We start from the raw sequence: 23,931 nt of genomic DNA on the forward strand, positions 1-23,931 counted from the left end.
CTTTTGCCCACAGTGGATTCACCAAATATTTCGCAAAGCTGTTTTAATTTTCCATCCATTCATAATTTCAAGCTTGTAATTCGGTCAGAAGAATGTATCGATCCAAGACGCTTTTAATAACACCTGAAACCTTGAGAAATACCCCCCTCCCGCCACCCCGTCCTCTCTCTTTAATACAAAGACACCGTATATACTCGCTTATCAGTCAAGTTAAATTGCAAAAACTAAGATCCATATCTTTCGTAGCATAATGCGCCTGCATATACCGGTCTATGTCGTTCGTTCTACTGATTAATAATGACCATTTGCATAGACCCAGATCTGCTAGTGCGTCATGCGAAGGCAGATCGGTATGTGTGTGCAGTCTGCAATCGGACTCGTCTTATAAGCGAGTACTGTCGGTCTACACATGCTATGGCAGGATTTTACAAACGTTATGAATTAGAAACGTTCCCTCTAAAATACATTGGGAAAATGTTTTGACAAGGATGGTTATAAACAGAAATATCTTGTTATTCGATTTTGAATGACAGAAACAAACGATGGGGGAGATATATCTGTCCATAACTTTCGCCTTAACAGTATGTACTGTTACGTGTTTAGGCTCGAATAAACAGTAACACAAGAAAGAGTGAAAACAACAAGCTTTGAAAAATATAACAAATAATTTATTTCTCTGGGGAAATACTGTAAAAGTGAATAAATATGAGAATTTACAGTTTCCCGAATCAAATCCAAAGATAATACAAGAATATGTTGTAGCCTGTACTGTGTTGATGTCTGCAGTTCCTTATACAAACACAATAATTTATCCTCTGGTCTTGGAAATCCAAATAAAAGTCCTTGTTCAAGAGTTCTGTATGAATACAATAATATTTCCAGAGAAACGAATTAATTTTCCAGAGTCCAAATACTCTGAAGAATAATTAACATATAACTATGTCAAAAACTGAAACAAGTGTTTCTATTACTAGGTATCTAAGGAAAACTCAGGTCAAACTGAATTTTCTGAAAGACATCAAATTCCTCGTGAACAAAATTACATTACATTGACATGCAAAGAAAATAAAAAGATTCCAAAACCCCAAAACAATCAAATCAAATCAATTACAACTTAAATTAAATTTAAATTAAATCTAATATATGCAACAATGCCTGATTGTGACAAAAACATAGATATTTTTTAAGGCTTTTACAGGTGGAAGCATTGGTCTCTCCGATTCACTGCACTTTGAGATCTGGAAACGTTTACTGAGGATATCCAGTATTGTTTCTTTTTTTTGGGGGGGGGGCAGGTGGAGAGTACGCAGTTGGCATTATAGTCTTTTGTGACTGATATTAAACAAAATCGTACAGTATTAAAATAAAAAATATGCATCTCGAAAATAAGTACATTGCTTGGTCATTGATATTTAAGTTAACGATACTACGCAATCACATACATATCGCTGAGCTCCATTTTACATAGCTTGTATACATGTGAAGTTTGCAACATTGATAATTTTGTATTACTTATTATCTTTCAAAATGCTTTAATAATCAAGTAACCGGATCAACGGAAAATGGAGGAAATAAAGACACTCTTTCGCAAACATGTATACAAGATAAAAAGATCTCAATTGGAAAAAAGACGCTCTTTCGCAGACATGTATACAAGATAAAATGATCTCAACTGCATCTTAAGAACTATACAAGATTTTACGATATTTTTTAATTTTGACATTGTCTTAATTACTTGCAAAGATCAGCTGACATTTGAATTTATTACAATATTTTCTTTTGTATGTAGTACTTTTTTACTTTCAGACAAGGCCAGCGAATATCCTTCCACTTGGACATGTCAATCATAACCTTTCATGATTTGTCAAACAGTCCATTGTTTTGAATGTATAATACTTTGGCCTGTCTGAATCAATTGACTCTCTTTGGGCTTGTCATAATAAAGTAAAGGTATGTATGTACATAATTAGGGACAAATAGGATCTTAGTTCTATAGAATTACCATATAAATAAGACTCAATAGCTATACCTACTATACCTATGTCATTGTGAGGACTTTAAAATATGCGTGCATATATGTATGTATGTATGTGTAATGTACCTATCAATCTCGACAACCACAAATGGGTAATAGAGCTACTCTGCTAAAAGCACGTATCTCTCAATTATTCTCATGCAAACACTAGTTGATTGTAGAGGTGTTTAGTGAATGCTGATTTGACAATCACATTAAGCACTTGACATTCTAATAAGAGAGCTACTCTGAGACGTCTGGTTTCAGTGCTGGAACCGTATACCCATTTCGTCTTACACCATCTTTCGAATGCCTACATTCAGACAATAGCTTTCATTTTATTGATTGATCAATGCTACATACACATGTGCACTTTATAAACACCAGTTTTATTGACATGGTTCATAAAAGAACCAGACTGCCGAAGTTATATTTTATTCGAAGACTGTAAAGTATATGTGTACAGTCAACCAACTTCCTCTTTGGAACGTAAGGATCTCCATCAAGTATTGATCGATGTTCCTCTATGGTAACTACTGACTCTGTAATGTTGTATTTCTATTTCACTGAGACCAAAGAAATTCAGTAAGACAATGGTAACACCGAAGTAAGACATAGTATGTTGCAATTTCTAATGTCATTAAAATGCTTTTCATTTTTCTTTATTTTTCAAAGAAGAATAAATGAGTATAAATGTTTGAAAAATTAAAATTGTCTTCCTCGCCATCTTATAACTCTACTGATGTTTCTTTTTCACATACTTTAATTTTTTTCTTAGATCAGCCGGGACAAGTAGTTTTTAAAAAAAATCTTTGTGTAGTTAAGTATTTATTCTATACAAACTGTCTGCAACTCATAAATATATAAAATCGATTTGTTGACTTGTCCATTATGCACCTAGGTACAACTTTGTTTATTTATTTAATAATTTATGTATTGTCCTTTCCTTAGCTTTATTTCATTCTGTTTCGTTTTGTGTAGTGGAGCGGCCAAATCTCTAGTACAATGAAGTTAGCGTCTATATCTGGTCAATGTCCAAATGGTTTATTGTTTGCGAGAGAGCAAGCAGCCTTACCTTCAATGCATTCATACTGTTAAGCTACAATCTGTAAACATTCTGGCTCACTATATTAGACATCAAAGTATAATATTATAAACAATATTTAGAATCTTCTAACACAATTGCAGTTGTTCAAGAATGCAACCCAAAAATATAAAGTCTATTCTAATATTTTTGCAATTTTATCTTTAACATGAGAAGTTTAAATTTTTAGTACTGGTTAAAACAAAACTGCGCTGGAGATGTTTCGCGAACATGGAGTCAGTCAGTTTCATTTAAGCATTTTAGAGCTATGATCTGCACTGTATATCTGTACAAAATATTTTAAAATATAATGATATCATAATAATGTCAAGTACCACTTTTTTAAAGTATCATTTACCAATGAATTTCTACACATTATTGTATGGGTTATTATAATAAATTTCAATTAAATCATATATTCGTGTGAGTGTTGCTGTTTGTGTACGCTGAACGTTTAATATGTTACGCAACACTGATTTTGCATTTGTGTAAAGTGATTTGCCCATATAAATATGCAATGAGATGCTATTCTTTTACCATGACACAAAACGACGAGGTTTAAGATTATGAGCACTATGGAAAAGATTTAATTGTCCATGTCTTCATCCTATATGCTACACCATGGAAGTATCGTTTCTGTTTCATCTGGTGTATATAATCATTACTGTGATAAATTTAACATTTGTTACCTGGTGCTAAAAAAATGTTCCCTTGTTTCTATCCATGGCAGATAAATGGTATCAATCAAAATATCGTTGACAGTGTTCATTATAAAACCATCACAAGTAACATATATTAAAAGAGAAACAAAATTGCATGGGACTGTGTTTGAAGCTAGATATACATTTTAATCAAAACGTTTTCTCTACCATCATCTTAAGGCAAAAAGATGCTGTTCTCAATGTCAATCATTTTCAGATGATCTTTTTCCTTGCAGTTTCTTCTAAAATGTTTTGACAGATGCTTTATTTGTCTCTTCGTCCGTATGTTTTAAATATACCCCTCCATTCTAAAGTGTAAGCTCTTCAGCTTCACCTATACACTCTCTAATCAGTTTAAACAAAACACAATATAAGTCAAATATATTTCAATCGAATGAAATATACTGTTACGTTTCAGATGTCCTGCTTTCAAGATTTGTACTATGCATGATTAGATAATCACACAAATCGAAACCACTAGCTGACATCTAAATCAACAAGGTTTTTCTATCCTTGGCAATCTGCATTTTATAACGAACGCTTTTATGTAGATAAATAGTGTATATAAACATTATTGTGATAAAAGCTATTTTAAAAAATCTACTTCTCTTTATATCCAAGACAGAGAGATAATTTAAAAAAATGGATGGATGTACACTGCGTGCTTTGATACTTAGATGGCGAGATCAAGATAAAGAGTCGTTATTACGTACTTTTAGCAAAACGAGACAGCGGAAGAAAGATCTAAATGTCAGAAGAGACTTTTTTCTATTCAGAAGTATGTTCGGTAGAGAGATTGTAAAAGAACTTATAATTCGATGACGCCTACTTGAAGTAACCACTTAAATGAGTTGTGCTACGTGACATTCAGCACTACAATTATTTGACATGGCCGATCAACAATATAAATACTATTTATTTGGTTCTTCTGAAGTATAGATAACCAAAGGCAATACATGAAATGGTCACAGTTTCAGGTGCAGTGATCACAGAAAGATAGAAAGAGTGGAGTCAGAAGTTTACACAATGATTTTAGTCTCGAACATAAGTTAAAGCAGACAGTTTAGTCATCGTTAAATTGAGTCGATATGTGAAGTGGTACCACGAATATATCAATGACTCAAAATGCATTTCGCAGAGCCCTTAACATGCCTTGGAAAATCGCCTTCCTGAATCCGAAGTACCATTTAGCACGTCCAATGTAGATAGTTTTGATTTAATGAATGTCTCATTTATTTATAACTTAATTCGCTAAAATGTGTAAAGTGACGAAATATTTATGTTTTTCATCCATTTTGTACAATAATAGACAATGTATGGCCTGTTGGAGTTTGGAATTGTTTGAAAGAGGAAAGCTTTTGACAAGGTCGTGTAGAATTTTGAAAGTCGATCCTTGAGATTTAGTAAAGAAGTTAGAAGATATGACTCCTAAAAGAGTGCGCTAGTTGTACAACTAAAATGACTCAGTATTAAAAGATTTTCGAAACGGTCGAAAAAAGTAAATAACAATGGTCATATCAAGTATTTAAATATGTTGCATAATCGTTTCTTCTTTAAATATGTTACCCAGCCATAATACCTTAGGAGAGATACTCAGGGACGTCATGGGGGGGGGGGAGAGGGGGGGGGCATTCGCCTCCGCCCCCACCCACATGAATTTGTATGTTCTGTAAAATATAAAATTATTGTTGCCTATATACGAAAATTAACAAGCCCGTCAAGTTTTGACCCACCCATCAAGTTTTGCCCCTCCCCCCGAAAACAAGTTAATTTGACGTCCCTGGAGATATTACCACTTCGCACACCCAGTCCCTCAACGTTAAAACCTTTTAACAAAATAAGCTAAAAGTTTTTTGCACACCGACTGTTTGAGACAGTGAATTCCCCTTGATAAAGGAATTATAGGTTACTGCATTTGTATGGAAAAATGTGAACGAGTTTTGGAATGGAATACTGCACGAACTTGTGAGTGCAGTATATCCTTCCGATAAAACGAGTTCATATTTTCCCAAACAAATGCAGTAACCTTTTTATTATATGTTCATTTTTTTAATTCTACCTAAGGTTTAATTATATAAACAAAATACACTACAAGAAACAAAGTAAATGAATGAATACCGTATTCCAAAGTAAATACACAAGCGCAGATTTGTCATTACACAATGACATCATTATTAATGCGCACATAACTCTGCCTAGATAAATTTGAACTTAGTCGCGCGCTCGACATAACTTTCGAAAGAAAATGGCGTGTCTAGTTAAAATTGAAATTTGCAGTCATATTGTGAATGAATGCGCATTGCAACAACTGTTCCATTTGATCTGGAATGAATATATTTTGGTATTTTATTTCGATTCGACAAAAGTTTGTGATTTTGGACTGGATTCATCTGTGCAAATTATACATGAAATTCATCGGATTGAAGTGGCGCGGGAGAAGCGTGTTTACGTCTGCAAATGTGTTTCTGTTTTTGTCATCGAATGTTTCAAATAACAATGTGGGAAAAATATGAAGTCTTTCAATTGCAGTTATCAAAAAGACGCTATGGAATTTAATGCTTATTTTATTTTGAGTGCAGTAAGGAGGATGCAGTTGCACTTATCATCGAAATTACAGCACAATTTCGAAATGTGTAATCCAGATTGAAAACCGATGACATGGTTCATGTAATTCGGATTTGCAGAATTAAGAAAATACATTTTGAGGAAATTCAGGATGCAAAACTGTAAGTATATTTTATTTTGCCATTCTTATCACCAGCTGCAGAAAACAGTATATGCCTTGTCACTTGTATGCTATTTGTAAGGACCTAATCTTCCGTCATTTATATAATGTAGCTAGCCTGAATCCGTAACATTGTATCAACGCGGAATGTGCCAAAACAGCTGTTTGTTTTTTTGTTGTTGTTGTTTTTTTTTTGCAGTCCACGAAACATGTTTTAGTTCTTTCAGAAACAAATTTAAACAACCACAGCGTAAAGAACCTCTTACGCGAGTGTACATCATTTGTTTACAAATCAGAAGTGCTGGCGTCTGAGTCCATTGTTTGTTTACAAAAGGAAGTAGTTCCTTTATTCACGTGAATGCTATATGTGTATTGTCGCGCGCGTTCAGTATCGGTGAATACTGAACGATTCTGACAATGTAAAGTTAACGGGGAAAAAAATGAACATATAATAATCATGAATACTACATTTGCTACTCCCACTAGTGCATTATCGCACGCTTTCTACATACAGAGAAGCCTCACAATCCCATACAATTATTTTGAATGTTTTCTAGCTTAAACCAATTTGGTGGAGTCTTTGCTTCGAAGGGAATTATAATCCATGTATTATTTGCAACTTTTCTTTCTTTAGTATCATCACTTTGCCGTCCTCCCAGACTTAGGCGCCCTTGCTACGTATTTGCATGGGTCGCTATCGCACCCTTCATATTCTTATAGTTGCATTTAAATATGTACAGGTCTGATGTATAATAAAGAAGATTGATATAATATTGCTGTATAATTTTCGTGTCAGTAGGATACGGGCAGGTACGTTTTCTACACTAATTTAGTCATATCGTCCACTTCAAAGTAATATACGCGACGCTTTACTTATTTTATCTGCCAATGGATGATATTTTCTTTTCCAACATTAACAGTGGATATATTGCATTGTATGTCACCAAAAACACGATATTTTAACGAGTGTCGAAGTAAGGAGTTAAAATATATAGTTTTTGGTACCACAAGATGAAAAATATCCAGTACTAGCGTAGTAAAAGAAAATGTAATTTTTATTATATGACAAACGTGCTCCGGAATCGAAGTTTAGAAGATTAAACACACTCTTCGGCCACTACGTACCCTATCCCCTTTTCGTAAAATTCGCCCCACTTTCATAGCCTGATTATATAAATATACATGACTTAAGAAAGTGGTAGGATTGGGTTGAAATAATCTGTCACAATAAATTACATTTGTGTCATTTTGTAAACTATTTGATGTTATCTGAAAGCAAAGTTAGTCCGATTCAGCAAGGCATCACAACGTGTTTTTGTCGTTGTTGTCAAGGAGGAAAGGGGCACTAACTTCATTGAGACGCTAACAGTGTCTGATTATATTTCATTATCAAAGATTAATTTCCATGTCTGAAATGTAAGGCAGTTTCTATTTATTTGTTCTAGCTCACAATGTACTTTTTTGTTGCGTGTACAACTTTTATAGGCACACACAATCAAGTGTCGCATGGCATGACGGGAAATCTAATATTTTCACATGTGAAAAAAGTATCTGTAGTTCATACTTAAACATATAAAAAAGTCCGTTAGTTGGCATTTCGTACAGGTAACGATGTCTTACAATTGATAGTATAGCGTCCACTTCTAAAGAATCAATAGTGACGCTTTTGTGCTGTATGTACTTTATGTGCAGGCAGTGTGTGTCTATAGAAAATTAAATATTGCTCTATAGTTTCCACCACGATCGGATACATACAGCTAAGTTTTCTATACATAATTTACTACGAGCGATGCTTCGTTGATTGTATGTGTATAAGCACTCAATTTTCGTGCTTTAACTTTTGTAAGAATTGATATTTTAGCATCAAGTTCGTAAGAACTGATAGCGATGCTTCAATACTCTACCTGTATTGGCTGCCACCTAAGCAACACGTAAATTGTTGTCAGTGCGTAGCTCTGCACGTGCACTGTCTTGAGTTCATAAAGTAGGAGTGCCGGGCTACACCTGTGTATAATTTCTGCTCTATTGTTTCAACAGATTTAGACCATGGTTACAAGTGTAATCTTTGTAAACACTGGAAACTAGGAAACCGCTTTCCAGTTGTTGCTTGTTCCGGTTGCAACAAATACGATTATATTTCAGGCCTACATATCGTGGACCGGAAGTCGATGGGCTGAAATACTTTGGATACTAAATGGGAAGGCAGAGAAGCGCACCTTTGAAGTCACGGCGGTGAATGATTTACATTTCGACAGGTATAGCACCCAGTTGCCTTTATCACCTGCCATTAATCGAGATTAAAATCAAAACAAACCACTTCAAATACTCTCTCGCACTCCAGAATGCTACAAAGTCATGCCAACAATGACCATACTCTACAATATGGTTCTTATCTCAACGGGTCACCAAAACAGTTGATCGTAAATCGTAAACCAAAAGATGGAAGGCTTTTATAGACTATAATGGAGCGAGATCGAGATCAAAGCGAGTGGATCAACTATCCCATAACCCATCAAAATACAAATAACGGGATAATGTCATGCAAGGTAAAATGGCATTGTTCTGTCACAAACGGATTCAGTCATACGTTTCAGATCTCATCAGATACCACTTCAGTTGATCTTACCATTTAAGCCAAAAGAAGGAATGCCTTTGTCCAGCTTGCCTACTCCAAACTACAAGGCTCTCTCATGGTTCAGCCACAGGCAACTCGCTGTACCCGGTACCAACTTTAGTACAAATTTTAGTACACCTAGTACATACAGGATATAGATTCGCTGCGTTTTATACCTCTGCTACTCAAAGGGAGCAATCGCATAATGATCGTTTGGAAGTACCAATTCTAATCATAACGCCTCTTTAAACAGTCTTGTCCAGCTTCGTCTCAGATTGTATAGGAGGCGTCAGTGTCCTTATGTTCACCTAGAAACAAAGAAGTATGCTCACACGCTCTAAAATTGTTTCTATAACTCATTATGATAAGAGAAGAATATGCCCTCCGAGTGTCAATCTAGGAAGTTTGTCGTTTGTTGCCTCTAGAGTTTTGCGCTTCTCCTTTTGTGTAACCAGCTTGGTCCAGAATTCACATCATCTGTTGACACGCTGCACAAGAAAGACCAACTGGCGTTCAGCTGTAATTAATGTATGGTAGAGAGGACGACTTTGAAAGGATACCAGCTGTGGGAATAGTGATGACCCTGTCACTAAGCACCTCAGTTGCCGATGAAAGTAGAGACGGGTTTCTAGAGTGTATATGCGATAACCCGGTCCAGCATCGGGAATTTTACTATGTTATAGAGGATACAATGGCCCTGTGCTCTCACGATTAGACTCTACCATCCGTATCAGATCGCACCAGACCAATACCGAAGATCTTGCCTAAATGGTTGTATGATTGTCTCGACCACGCTCTTTAGTATCTCGTATAGTACCACAATGGACTCACCTCACTTTATAACCAGCTGTGACACTGTATCTAGTTAATCTGAGCTTTTCTCGATGGAAACGGTTCTCCAGATCCTAAGCCACGGCTCTCGAGAATCAATGTGGATAAAACCAGAGTGAAGGGAATCGTTGCACCTCAGTCTCTCCATGTTGTCAGCTCCCGGTCAATACCAAACGGAATCTAGTTTTCAAATGTATCCGCGTGAACAACCTACAGTGATCTAATAACACGTATTCCGTCTTCGCATCTGTACTTAGAACTTCACTGGAAAAATTCGTTCAGTTGGTGGAGACATGTATAGTACCACGGCTGTTCCATGCCACTCTGTGGGCAGTTAGTTCCTTTGTACCCAGTTGCTTTTACGGATTCATGGCAGCCGATAGCCATGATCGGCCCCTATTTGTGACGGATCTTTGTAGGCCTGGACCAGTACAGATCCGTCTCCATCTAATGCCATCGCAGTAGAATTTCGACCTGCAGCAGGATTCTCCATCGCGTTTTATATTGGGTACTGGCCATGGCTACGTTCAGTGCCGTACACTAGGACCAGAAACAATAGTTACTGGTAAGTGTTATGAACCTGGTCTCAAAAACGGAAACAATAGCTATTTTTCAACAAAACTAAACATTGCTATTTGTCTTAGCAGTTCTGGATCCGAAGGTCTAGGCAGTGGACGCTTATTCCGTTGATTGGAGCGAATGTGACGCATACGCTCCAAGAGAATCAGTGTGTCGCCTCATCCTGATGGCTCCACTTGAGCGGACACAAACATCGGTGATCAATGAGCTCATCAGTCTACACATGGAAAATCCGCGAGAAATAGGTTTCTTTTCTTCATTTGCTCAAGCATCTACCATGCCTAAGTTGTTAGACCTGCACCTCTGCATTATATTAAACAAGACCTCAAGAACAAACAGTTTTCTCATCAAGTGGTTGAGATAATCGCTCTAGCAAGACAGCCTTCCACTTTGAAGTGTACGAGAGAAATGGAGAACGTTCGTACAATGGTGTAAGAAGGAAGACATTGCACCGCTAAGGGCATGAATACCTCTAACTTCCTACTATGACGAGACACAGTTAACTCCAATCGCAATCCAAATCTACCGTTCCACGATTTCCGACACGCGACATAATGGAAGAGAGGATGTCGGAAAAAACAAAGACCTATCCGATCTTCTGTTATATTTCGAGTTCACGTGTCGAACGACTCTGGTTCTGTACCCAAGTGACAAATATCATAGACGCTAACCGTTGAACTGCTCTCGAGGGCTTTATTGGTTCACCTCTCATATTAGACCTGCGTTCTGCTAGCACTAATGACGGCATGCGGTATCAACGAAATACATGCTTCATCAGTCTACAAGAACAACTTGCAGTTCTGAGAAATGGGTCAATGTCATACATCACGGCCTCTGCACTCATTGTCAAGAACAGGCTCCTGTTCATGGGGAATCAGTCTTATGTAGTGAAATCTCTTTCTACTCTGGACGTATTATCACAGAGGTCGTCTACAAGACTCAGTGCTTGCTCTGAAGTGCTGCTTGAAAAGGATCAAGCCGGTGCACCGAGGTAGCTCCCGCCTCATTTTACCCCTCAAAGAGGGAAAGGACGACGTATAGTTCTGGATAAAATTGCTTAATCGCTCCTAATATTGGGAAATAACCAAGATCAAATGAATTTGCGATGCATTTCGTCTCACAAACTTAGGGCAGTCGCTGCAAGTTTTCCATTTGAGCGAAACTGTTCCCTCACTTTCCATTCCGCGGTATAGAGGTCAGAGTCCACTTTCTTCAACTTTTATCACAGATATCTTTCATCTGGTAAGGCTCAGCTCGACTTAGTAGCACATATATCCGTGGAGCAACAGGTAACCTTCCCAGGCTGGTCAGCAGCTTCATAAGGAGGCTACTGCACGGCTCTGAAGAGTTTGCTTGAGGTACAATTTTCCCTTTAGAAATTGCTCCATGACAGATGGAGTCTATTTATACTCGGGGTGTAAAGAAAATGTTTTTCATAAATAAGGAGGCAAGAGATGAACTATTAGGCTTTGTGGGTGGTTACTCCCTGCGCGTCTTGCCTATTCTCCAATGGCATTATGATCGGATAAGGTATTTAAATAAGAAACCATTGTTTTTCCCTAGTAACATATCTTTCTTCATTAGTACTTACCCGATCATAATACACGTACACTCTCCAGCCTCCCGCTTCAATAATAACTGATTTATCCAGGCGATTTGGTTCCAGTCCCTGTAACAAAGGGAGATCACTCTAACTGCCACCTTGGTGGACAGATAGCATATAGCTTTTTAGCTAAAATTTTTTTAGCCTGGAACGGTTGGATTTGTAAGGTAGTATTAGTTCTCCTAAAGTGTTCAGGTCGGATAACTAGTTATGAAGAAATATATATTTATCTAGAAAAATTGGTTTCCTCTTTTTTATCTATACAGTTATCATTTTGTACAATATTTAAAGTACACTTGAAATCACATATTGAATTGTTTATAATTTCTAGTAATGTCCGTAAGCGATCGTAATACAACGCGCTTGTGACGTCAGAGTAGATACTCTTTACAATCTTTCACTGTTGATATTGTTATTGTTTCCATTGAGAGTCGACGAAGTGATTATGTTAGTGTTGCTTACTGCAAAATGCCGTTTTGAGTTGCATCCAAATGAACAAACAAGAGAAACACTAGTTCTTATTTGCATATTTTTCGTTTTCCGAATGAAAAACACCGAAGTCAGCGAACATCAGTCATTTAATGTAGGCAGACTGAAGATTGACCATGTATTCCCGTTTGGCTTCGGACCACTTTGAAACGTCCCAATCGGAGACACAAAGGTATTATCACGTCTGGGTACATAACTGTATCACTAACACTGAAAGACGATGCTATACCAACGAGTTTTGATTATTCAAATGTGGTGAACAGAGAGAAATCCAATGAATTAAACACGGAAGACAAAACGGAGCCTACATCAAGCGAAGAAGACAGAACCAAACAAATCATCATTGATGTAAATGATGCTTATTTTACGGGTTTTAATGTTGATGTAGACTTTGCACGTATTGTTGCCTCAAATGTCTTCAGAATAATGGCAATCCTCTTATTGTGGCTAGTGTAATCAGATGCATGTACCGAGCATCCCAACTTTGTCAAAAGTTCAGATAGCCTTGTCATTAAGGTGTTATGAATTGAACTGTTTTATAAATAGAACAAAACAGAATTTTATTGATTTGACTTATGCAAAAAGGCTCATAGTCGATATGATACATAATTCATATACAATACACTGATGTATAAATGAACGAATAAATAAACGAATAATGGCGATAAAAACCTGTGTGCTCATAAAACAGTTTACCCTGTATGACATGATTAGCTAATAGCCAGTTAACATTATGTCCTTGCAATTAAAAATAAATGAAACAAATCTATGTGTAATTCGAAGAAGTCTACGAGGTTCGCATCCACTGCATAAAAGAAAACAAACATAACAGAATACAAATTATACAAGGTAAACATAGTGTTCTCACAAAGACTTATCAACAGCTACCATTTACAAAATCTGATACGGTCATATAATACAGATTGGTCATTAAAATATCTATAGTTTCGTAAAAGATGAAATGCAGGGTTCGTATTATCATTCAGCAGACTATTCCATATTTCCATAAATGACCTTTATATATATATATATATATATATATATATATATATATATATATATATATATATATATATATATATATATATATATATATATATATATATATATATATATATATATATATATATATATATATATATAAACTTACAAACTTAAAACACTAAGCTACTATGGCGATAAGTTATTTAAGACTTTGAAAGTAACAATGACTTTTCCAACAAAAATATAATCCCTAACTGACATCCAGCTAAGACTGCTTAAAAGAGATGAAGTATGTGTTGAAATATCCTTGCCATTTAAAACAGTCCTGTCTGTACTGTTTCTGTCTTTAAAACAGTCAGGTCTGTACTGTTTCTATCTTTAAAAAACAGTTCTGTCTGTACTGTTTCTACCTTTAAAAAACAGTCCTGTCTGTACTGTTTCTATCTTTAAAACAGTCCTGGCTGTACTGTTTCTACCTTTAAAAAACAGTCCTGTCTGTACTGTTTCTATCTTTAAAACAGTCCTGGCTGTACTATTTCTATCCTTAAAACAGTCCTGGCTGTACTGTTTCTGTCTTTAAAACAATCCTGGCTGTACTGTCTCTACCTTTAAAACAGTCCTGTCTGTACTGTTTCTATCTTTAAAACAGTCCTGTCTGTACTGTTTCTATCTTTAAAACACAGTCCTGTCTGTACTGTTTCTATCTTTAAAACAGTCCTGGCTGTACTGTTTCTATCTTTAAAACAGTCCGGTCTGTACTGTTTCTACCTTTAAAACAGTCCTGGCTGTACTGTTTCTATCTTTAAAAAACAGTCCTGTCTGTACTATTTCTACCTTTAAAACAGTCCTGTCTGTACTGTTTCTATCTTTAAGAATAATTAAGGGTTCTCGCCACACAATACAGCAGTAGATAAAACATGAGGAAAACAATTGTATTACTTACTTTTCGGGTAAAATGATGTGATATACACCACTAACTCTTTTAAAAATTCGTAGTTTTCTTAAATAATTTTATGAAGAGTGTTTCAGTGGTTTAACCCGGATAAACCAGTATTAATAATAATGCCTAACATTATTACACATTTAGCAGTTACAAGTTTTGTTCTATTTACTTCTAAGTACAATGTTTTACGTTTGGTTGTATGTTGTACTGGGTAAGTCAGCAGTAGGTGAATTTTCTATCAATTTAAGCCTGTTATCATAGATTCCTTTCAAAACACATTGTACATTTTCATTACGTTTGCTCTCAACGGTGTTAATATCTTTATCCCTGACACATTGTAACGTATCATCACATGTGCAAAGATAACAAAGAATGTTTCAGTCACTTTGGAAAATCATTAAATATACATGTAATATGACAGAGAGATGGCTTTGAATCAATCCGTGTGGTACTCCATGGGAAATTTCCTTAAAATCCGAGATAGTACCTCTCCAGATATCAGTCTGTAATATACTGTTGGGATACAATGACACCTGCCGCAATGATTTGAAACATTATATGTCGATATGTTGTTTAGTAAAATTGTAAAATTACTATTTCATAAGCTTTGGATATGTTTAGGAATAAAACTCAGTTTAATTTCCTATCTTCAGTATTCAAATCAAACTAATGAGTGATGTTTTGCATGAATGTTTTGGATTGTGTAATTAAAAATGTTGTACATAAAAAGTCAAAGTTTTAATTGAAAGCATATTTGCTATCACTTTGTTAACAATTGGAAAATCAATTATAGGTCTGTAATTTGTGGCACTCGATTTATTTCCCGACATAAGTTAGGGAGTAACTCTAGATTTTTCCAATCGTCTACAAAAGTATTTGTGCGTTCGGACATCTGAAGTATGTAATCAGTGGGTCAACAATGTAGTCTATATATAGTTTTAAGAGCTTTACAAACAAGTCATCAAAGCCAGTAACTTTTGAACTAGACATATTTATAATTTCCTTTCTAACAAAATCCTCAGTAATATTTGGTAACTGAAACTTTCATTTGACACATGTGCGATATCGAGTAGTGAAGAGTCAAAGTCCATGACAATATTTAACTCAAGACTATAGAAGAAAGCATTGGAACTATTGTCACTTTTATTAAAGTCTTTAACAATGTCGCCATAACAGTAAGGAGGTTAGTACATGAATGTGATTTGGATGAAGGTAGAAAATCTATCCATTTTTCCATATTTCTTTTGTGTTTTCTATGAGCGTTCAATAGCTTTGTTTAAGTAGTCCGTCTTACATCTATAATATTTATTAAGAAATCTAATATTTCTATAAATACTCCATTCACATTTAGAGTTACTTGCTCTTGGTACTCGTGTATGCTATTATATCTCCATTAATCAAAATCTGAACTTGATCTACGTTCTTTAAATGCTGATCAATTATATGCTACGAGTCTATGCTCTTAAAATAACTAACAGAAAAGAGTGTAAGGCAACATGCTTTGTAACATTCAACCAAAATTTTCCCCCAGAAACATAAAATAAAAATGAAGAAAAGAACTTACGATATTGTGAATTAAATCCCAAAATATTCCTCGAATTATAGATACAAGTCCTAATAATAAAAGTTCTAAATAAAGTTTAGTGGATATTCAAATTAAGTCCAGCGCTCAGTGTGTTAATATCCCTGATGATTGCTCGTCAAGCCTTTGATGGATAACAAAAATACAATCCAAGAATTAAATCCTTATTTGAAATGTCACTATAAATTCAAGTCTCTATTTTCGAGAATGTTATCGGAGCACTTTGTATTTCCAGAGAAGAACTAATTTGAATAATTCCAAATCAAATACTGTACACGACAAGGATAACTTGATTCTGCCCAGATGTTAAAGCAAGAATAACCGACTTTCAGGAGAGAAAAAAACCGTAAGTTATAAGACAAATTAAGACGCAAAACAAAACCCCGGATGAGGATCAAAAGTTCATTGTTCTAGAAGAAAAAGTTTCTTACTATAAGACACATGACGGAAATCCCGTAGCCCAAATGGAATTATATAAAACAAATACAATGTCCTTGACTCATCTTAAGATAATGATTCTCACCCTGAGAGAAAAAAATTGTTTACCAAAACTGTCACTGATTTTGGAAAAGGTCAGCCACTAGATATACTGTTTCATTGCCCACAGCATATAATGAAATTTAAAACAATTCAAGCTAAAGCTAACAAACGATGCAAATTTCATAATCATAACATATATAAAGTAATCATTTCCTTGAAATATAACAATGCATCGTTTATTTCTGCATAAATCTTAATTGTATCCCAGGGAGTTTGCCTTACATCTTCCTGTAACGGCGAAGTTTCTGAGTGCTTTGCCTTATTTGTTCTCCAAGGGTGCAGATTTCTGTCGAACTATAAAGAGCAAATTAATCTGGGCGAGAGAACAATTAATTAGATTTATGAGGACAGGTGCGTGTTAAATCGCTATACTGCAATGATTTTTAATGTCTGTGTCGTAAGAGGAACTGATTATTAATTAAGCCTTCGTTTATTTAACCGTCAGACAAACTGGAAGGAAAAGGTTAACTTCGATCTTTGTGTGGAACGTGTCAGATTTTAAATTGACCAGACTCAGTTTTTGGGAAATCTAGAAGTCAGGATGAATGCAATTTTGGCGCCTATTTATTAAAGGTAGTCGAAACATTTAATCCTGATTGGTTACACTAAATAAGGGGCGTGTTTCCCACTCGAAATTTCTTGGGTTTTATATGCCCCATTGCCAAAAATTTAGTCAGTCTACGTTTTCCTGCAAAAGGAAAAAATATAGCAGACTCCGTAATTGAATTTAGAAGCAATTCTCTTGAAAAATATTTATCCGAGGGACAGGATGTCTGGAAAGTCAACGGACACAATTCTGGCGGTAGAAGCGAGCAAAGCTGGAAAGCACAAGGTATTTGCGTTAATCTCATGTAATTTGTTGATACCAATATAATGATTTGCTTGAATTTAATTGCTTATATTTGCATGAATTTATTTGTTTAAATTCGTAGATCAGCCTTCTTGATATAAGTACAACTGTTGAGTTCATCTATCTGAATTCGTGCAATGATTTCCTTTATATAAGTTTGACGAATTGTTTGAATTTGTCGTCTTGATTGTTATAGGAATCTAAGAAGTTCATGCGTTACTTTAGATGATATGAGTTAGGAGAATTCACTGATCTTAGATGATTTCATGTATGCTAAAGACTTGAATGTGTGTATTCGCTGAAAATAACGTAGTAATGTAATGATGTAATAATGTAATGAATTTCATTCATCCATGTGTGTAATTTCGACGAGAACTGAACTGTTATGTATCGTGTGATGTTAATGGGAATCAGGATGGAATAGCCGTTAAGAAGTACATTAATCTTATGAAACTAGATTTGTTTATGGTCTGCCATGTTTAGCTTGACTAGAGAGCCTTTGGTATCTGTTTGAATACCAGTAGAACGATATTTGACACACGGGAGGGGAATAATGATCTATTCCGAGTAGGATATCTGACAGAAGATTTAGGTTGCTTCTCTGTTTATTTTGAAAGGGGAAATAGATCCAACGACGTACCCACGTACTTATATATCCAAGTATCTACGTATCTACGTACTTACGTATCCACCTACCCACATAAACTTTGAGGGCCGAAAGAGGCAAGACAATAGACAGTTGATAGAAGAAAAAATCGAAAGGACCAAGACAAATAGCCACAGTGAAGTAGGAGTGTACCGGAAATAAGCAGGTTATGAAGTTGTACAAGGCAGTGACTTCCATTGTTCACTCGATTCTGTGATGAACCAATTCTGTCTTTAAAAGAGATCGGCTATTTATATAAGTATATTGGTGTTTGAAATTCGGTGAATGATTTATTACAAAAGAGAAGTGTGTCTTCCTAATGTAACGTATTATCACAGTTGTTTATGTAATTGATTAAATTGTATTTCATGTACGGGGGGGCTCGTGTCATTCTGTTCTATATATCTGCTCAGACCTATATTTATTCTATAAGTTTCACACTTTATATTAATATTTACTCGATCCGGGCAGCAACACCAAGGGCGATTCCCCTCTAGATAACGATAACCAAATAAAGCGGACACCTTGTAAGAAGGTACAATCCGCCAATCAACCCACCCCACCCACCCCACATAGTGGGGGCTTGTCGCATCAGGGTTTAATTATAACCAGGGAAAGGTTCAAGTGAAAATTAAATGCTTAAAGAGGTCTTAGCTCGGAAATAATAATGTTTGGGGATTTTATCTCACGATTGGAAATAATAATGTTTGGGGATTTTATCTCACGATTGGAAATAATAATGTTTGGGGATTTTATCTCACGATTTGAAATAATAATGTTTGGGGATTTTATCTCACGATCGGAAATAATAATGTTTGGGGATTTTATCTCACGATCGGAAATAATAATGTTTGGGCATTTTATCTCACGGAAATTATAATGTTTGGGGATTTTATCTCACGGAAATTATAATGTTTGGGGATTTTATCTCACAATCGGAAATAATATAGTTTGGGGATTTTATCTCACGATCGGAAATAATAATGTTTGGGGATTTTATCTCACGGAAATTATAATGCTTTAGGGATTTTATCTCACGGAAATTATAATGTTTGGGGATTTTATCTCACGATCGATAGTGTCATGACCATCTTAGCTATAAACAGAACGAAATGGTACAGAGAAGGACATTTCCAAACTCCAACTTGATGCTTTTGTTAAAACTGTCATACGGTAGGCGAAACAATAATATTTATGACATGTTTTGGAAAATTGACAAATCTATTTGCATCTTAAATGAGAGAGAATGGAATTTGGTGGAATATATTCGGATCCATTTTACCCCAAAAACAGAGAGGGGGGAAAGGAGAGAGCGAGAAAAAAATGACTTGTTATTGGAAAATGTATTTCTCAGAATACATATATCAATAAATATGTTTTGAAAACTTGAACATAAAAACATTTGTTCGAATTATTTGGGGATAGACCCACTATTCCAGCTGAGTAGTTCATTTTTATTTGCCTAGAATAAGAGCAGGAAGCAAATGCCGGACTAATTCTCAGCTATTTTAACCCAAACGGTGCCTTCTAAATAAATGATTCTATACTGATTAGTGGGGTAAAATAAACTACGCTGTATCACTCTTCAGCTGCTTCGTGTGGTTTCACATAGTAGATGACCTATTCAAATAACTGTCTGAACTTAATCTATCTTAATGATTAATATACACGATGAATAAATGGAAGCCAACTGGAATTAAAGTCTTCTTGACATAACTTTGAAATGTGGATACGTGAAAAATGAGACGCATGGACCACACGAAGAATGTCATTTATTTTGCCTGGAAGTCCTGACATATCGGCAGGGGTTGCATCTACTAGCTCGAAGAAGCCAGAACATGTCTAATCTTATCTCTTAGCACGATTTATTGCGACATCTGAGACTTTCTAATGCGTAAAGAAAATAATATATTCCCCACGACCAAAAACGTGTCCCTCTCAAATAAAAGACATCAACACGGAGTATCTGGGATAAAATAAATTAAATTTAAAAATATGTGCCGCTCATGCCTCTCGCGCACCACACACACACACACACACAAACACACACACACACACACACACACACACACACACACACACACATCAATTGTACTTCTCTGATTCGTATTTTTATGTAAGAAAATGAACAACAACGGTAAGTTTAAACATAAAGTAAAGGGCAATTAATGCCTTAAAATTGAAAAGTCATGGGAAACTGGAAGCAAAACCCAGAGTAATTTCTTTTCTCAGGAAGAAATTACCTGACCTAAACTGACACCAAAGATTGTTTAATCAGTTCTCGATAAGGTTTCACAACCTTTTGCCTGAATAAAATTATCACAAAGGTGACTTTTTCGCAGTTCCCAACCAAACATCAGACTAGTAAAGTATTACGTGATTTATCAGTAGTCTCTTGTAATTCACTACCCGGATGTAGTCTCCTGTAATAGACTAACCGGATGGTGCAAATAATATGTAGCAAATCTCATAAATACAAAATGCTAAACTGGATATTTTACATGCTTGAAATGTTCCTAGCATGATGGTAGTCATATTATTATAACTGAATCGGACGGCAGGCATGGTATGTTATAACGTAATTATAATGTATGTTGTAAGATTTATATACCACGAGATGCATACATTTTTCTTTTAGAGGAAACGATATTCCCTTTTAATGAAAAGGTAAAAAGACGATGCTAATAAAAAACGTATATAACGAGTGGAATATCAAGATACAGCGTACATACTACGACTCTAGGTCTTAAATTGTGTATCATGAGGAAAGTGAAACCAACAATTTAAGTAAAATAAACAAGCATTATATATCTGAGCAATGCAAGGTGGAAACTCAGGAAACACTTACAGTATTGTAAATTAAATCCCTAAAAGTCCTAAATGTCATATCACATGTTCAAAATATATAATGTTCCAAATGAAGTCCAATAGTCGTGAAAGTCCTGACGTAACACAATGATGCTAACCATAAAGTCTATTAAGGAGTCCACAAAAATCTAAAGCAGTGTGTTTAAATCTAAAACGTCAATGGGCACTTAAGTAATTCCAATGAATATTTTAAATAAATCATTAATTTTGAATTATCTCTGATGTCAACAACATGAATTTAAACTATTATCATAGATTCCCGTTGACTGATACAGAATATGAATGAAATATTAGTTTTTCAAATCCTTAGCTATATACATTTTCACTTGACCTATAAAGTAATAGAATGTAAAGATTTCCAACGGAAAATCCTGTAAATAAGACCGACCTTGAACTCTTGGTACGTAAACATGCTGTTTACTTCTGACATGTTATTTACAACTTGCATCCATAAACAAAATATACGCACACAATATAAATTTCATATGCATAACACAATACATACATACACACACACACACACATATATATATATATATATATATATATATATATATATATATATATATATATATATATATATATATATATACACACACACACACACACACACGGAGTACGTGAATTCTTTACATCCCAGCACAGTGTGTCTGCTACAAAATATAATTCTGTACCTACTGCGGCTATTCACAGTCCTCTTTGCAATTTGATAAGCTGCTTCTTTTCTTATATTTTAAACTTCTATTTCATTGATATTGATTAAATAAATATAAATAAGGCGTAATACCATTTAAACATGACAGATGGTTTTAGTTAAGAAAGCAGAGCCACACAAACACATCATTATCTAGTTTCTTGAACAATGGATGCTCGGCCAATCAGTCACCGGCTAGTATATTGAAACGAGCAGGGAATATCGAGTACGCCAAGTGAAGAACCAACACTAGGTCATTCAAAAATTTAAATCTATTTACAGGTGATGTAAGTCGTTATTATTGTTATAACACTATGGTTTTATACTAAGCAACAGTAAGAAGCAAAACAAAAAGTTGTGTAAAACTTAATAAATAGTTTAATTCTCCAAGTTATAAAATGAAAACAAAAGAGGAACTTACAGTACTTTGAATAAAATCCAAAATAATCCTAAACAAATTATGCCACAAGTTCAAAGGTAGAGTGTTTAGAATGAATTCCATGTCCTGAATGTGCTGATGTGCCAACATCCTTGAATGTGATGAAGTGTCAACAGTCATGATGCATTATAATGGTATATTACAGAATGTCTTTGAATGAATTCACTTTAATTACAGAGTGATATTAGTAGTAAATGGGGATACCCTAGCGACAATGGGAATTAGCATTACAAACACCCCTGGGACAATCTGGCGACAAGGGAAAATTAACATGGAGAAAAATCGTGGGACAATCTGGCGACAAGGGAAATTAACATGGAAATAAATCGTGGGTCACTCTAGCGACAAGGGGAATTTAACATGGAACTATAGTGTGGGTCTGTCTAGCGACAAGGGGAAATTAACATGGGAATAGAGTTTGGGTCTGTCTAGGGACAAGGGGAATTGAATATGGGATTTTTTTTTTAATTTAAATTTAAATTTAAATTTAAAAAAAGGGGTAGGCAATGGAAAGGCTATCTCTTTTCGAGAAATATGGCTGGCCCTGAAAAGGGCCTTTGGGTTTATGTTAATATTAATATTAACATAGATGGCATCTGTCACATCTTCTTCTTCTTCTTCTTAAACTCCTTCTAACTGCCGGTCCATACACAAGTACCCTCTTGAGACATCCTTGTCTTTCTATGTAAACTCTCCTCATCCATTGACTAGTATCTGTCCTATCAACAACAGTCCACTTGGACCTGACATACATGAGCATGTCCGTCCTAAACATCATGGAAGACACAAGGGTGGATGACTCAACTGTGGTCCACATCTTGAAGCGACGAGAATAGGTGAATCAATGCAGTGAACTGCGCTTATTTATAGGCACAGGAAGGATTGAAACGGATTGAATTCATTCACCAATCCGAACACGCGTTACAAAATTCAGTCAGCTCGCATCCAATCCGAAGAGAGCAGTCTGTGACGTCACGTGGTCTATATAGATTCGTTAGAGCTTGTGTGCAGTCAATCTATGCGACAGTGATTCAACATGACGGAAACTCAGAAACCGATCCATTGGGGTGCACCAGCAAGGGAGACTGCCCAAGGGAACCCGGACTTACTTTCAGAAGAGGTACATTGGGATTTTGTGGATTTTCTTACCTCGCAAGAATTTGTTCCGGAACCTTCGTTACCTTCTTCATTACCGCAAGTGGAGAATTTTAGACAGACAGAAAGAAGAATTGGAGAAATTTATGCAACGACAAAAGGAAGCGGAACAAGCTTTTCTCCTACAGCAACAGCAACAGCAACAAGAAGAGGTAAGAAAAAAACAACAGCAACAACAGCAAGAAGAAGTAGCAGCAAAGAAACAAGAGGGTGAAAATCAAACGGCTACGGTACTGTTGGACATTTTAGCGGAGTTAAGAAGTCTGAAACAAATGTATCAGACTTCTTTATCACGACCGAAGAGAATACGACCTTCCCGAGCTAAACACGCCAACCCTGTGACTAAGCCTATCGTACCACCCTTAGTGATTTCAACCCAATCATCAGAAGTAGGCCTTGGCCGTGGCAAAGGCTTAAGGCAGTTAAAGTTGATTGGTTAAACTCACCCCTACACCAAAATAAAAAGGCCCTTTTCAGGGCCACCCACATTTCTCGAAAAGAAATACAATTTCAATTTGCCAATAACTCAAAAATAAACTCCACCCATTTTACCCTTATAGTACGTGTCTGTGTATGAGTGCGTGAGTGTA

At 35.6% G+C, this 23,931-nt stretch overlaps 1 long non-coding RNA gene across 1 annotated transcript in view; it reads left to right on the forward strand.

Annotated features, from left to right (window-relative positions):
• Nucleotides 1-1,810: 1,810 nt before the first annotated feature.
• The window catches only part of LOC149775331 (uncharacterized), a 63,175-nt gene continuing 41,054 nt past the window's right edge, over nucleotides 1,811-23,931 (forward strand). Inside the window, exon 1 of the long non-coding RNA XR_016416608.1 lies at nucleotides 1,811-1,950. This is a non-coding gene — a long non-coding RNA (uncharacterized LOC149775331). The remainder of the gene's footprint in view (nucleotides 1,951-23,931) is intronic.

Source organism: Sinohyriopsis cumingii, chromosome 19 (assembly GCF_028554795.1).
Source record: "Sinohyriopsis cumingii isolate HCF-2022 chromosome 19, ASM2855479v2, whole genome shotgun sequence".
Lineage (NCBI taxonomy): Eukaryota > Metazoa > Mollusca > Bivalvia > Unionida > Unionidae > Sinohyriopsis > Sinohyriopsis cumingii.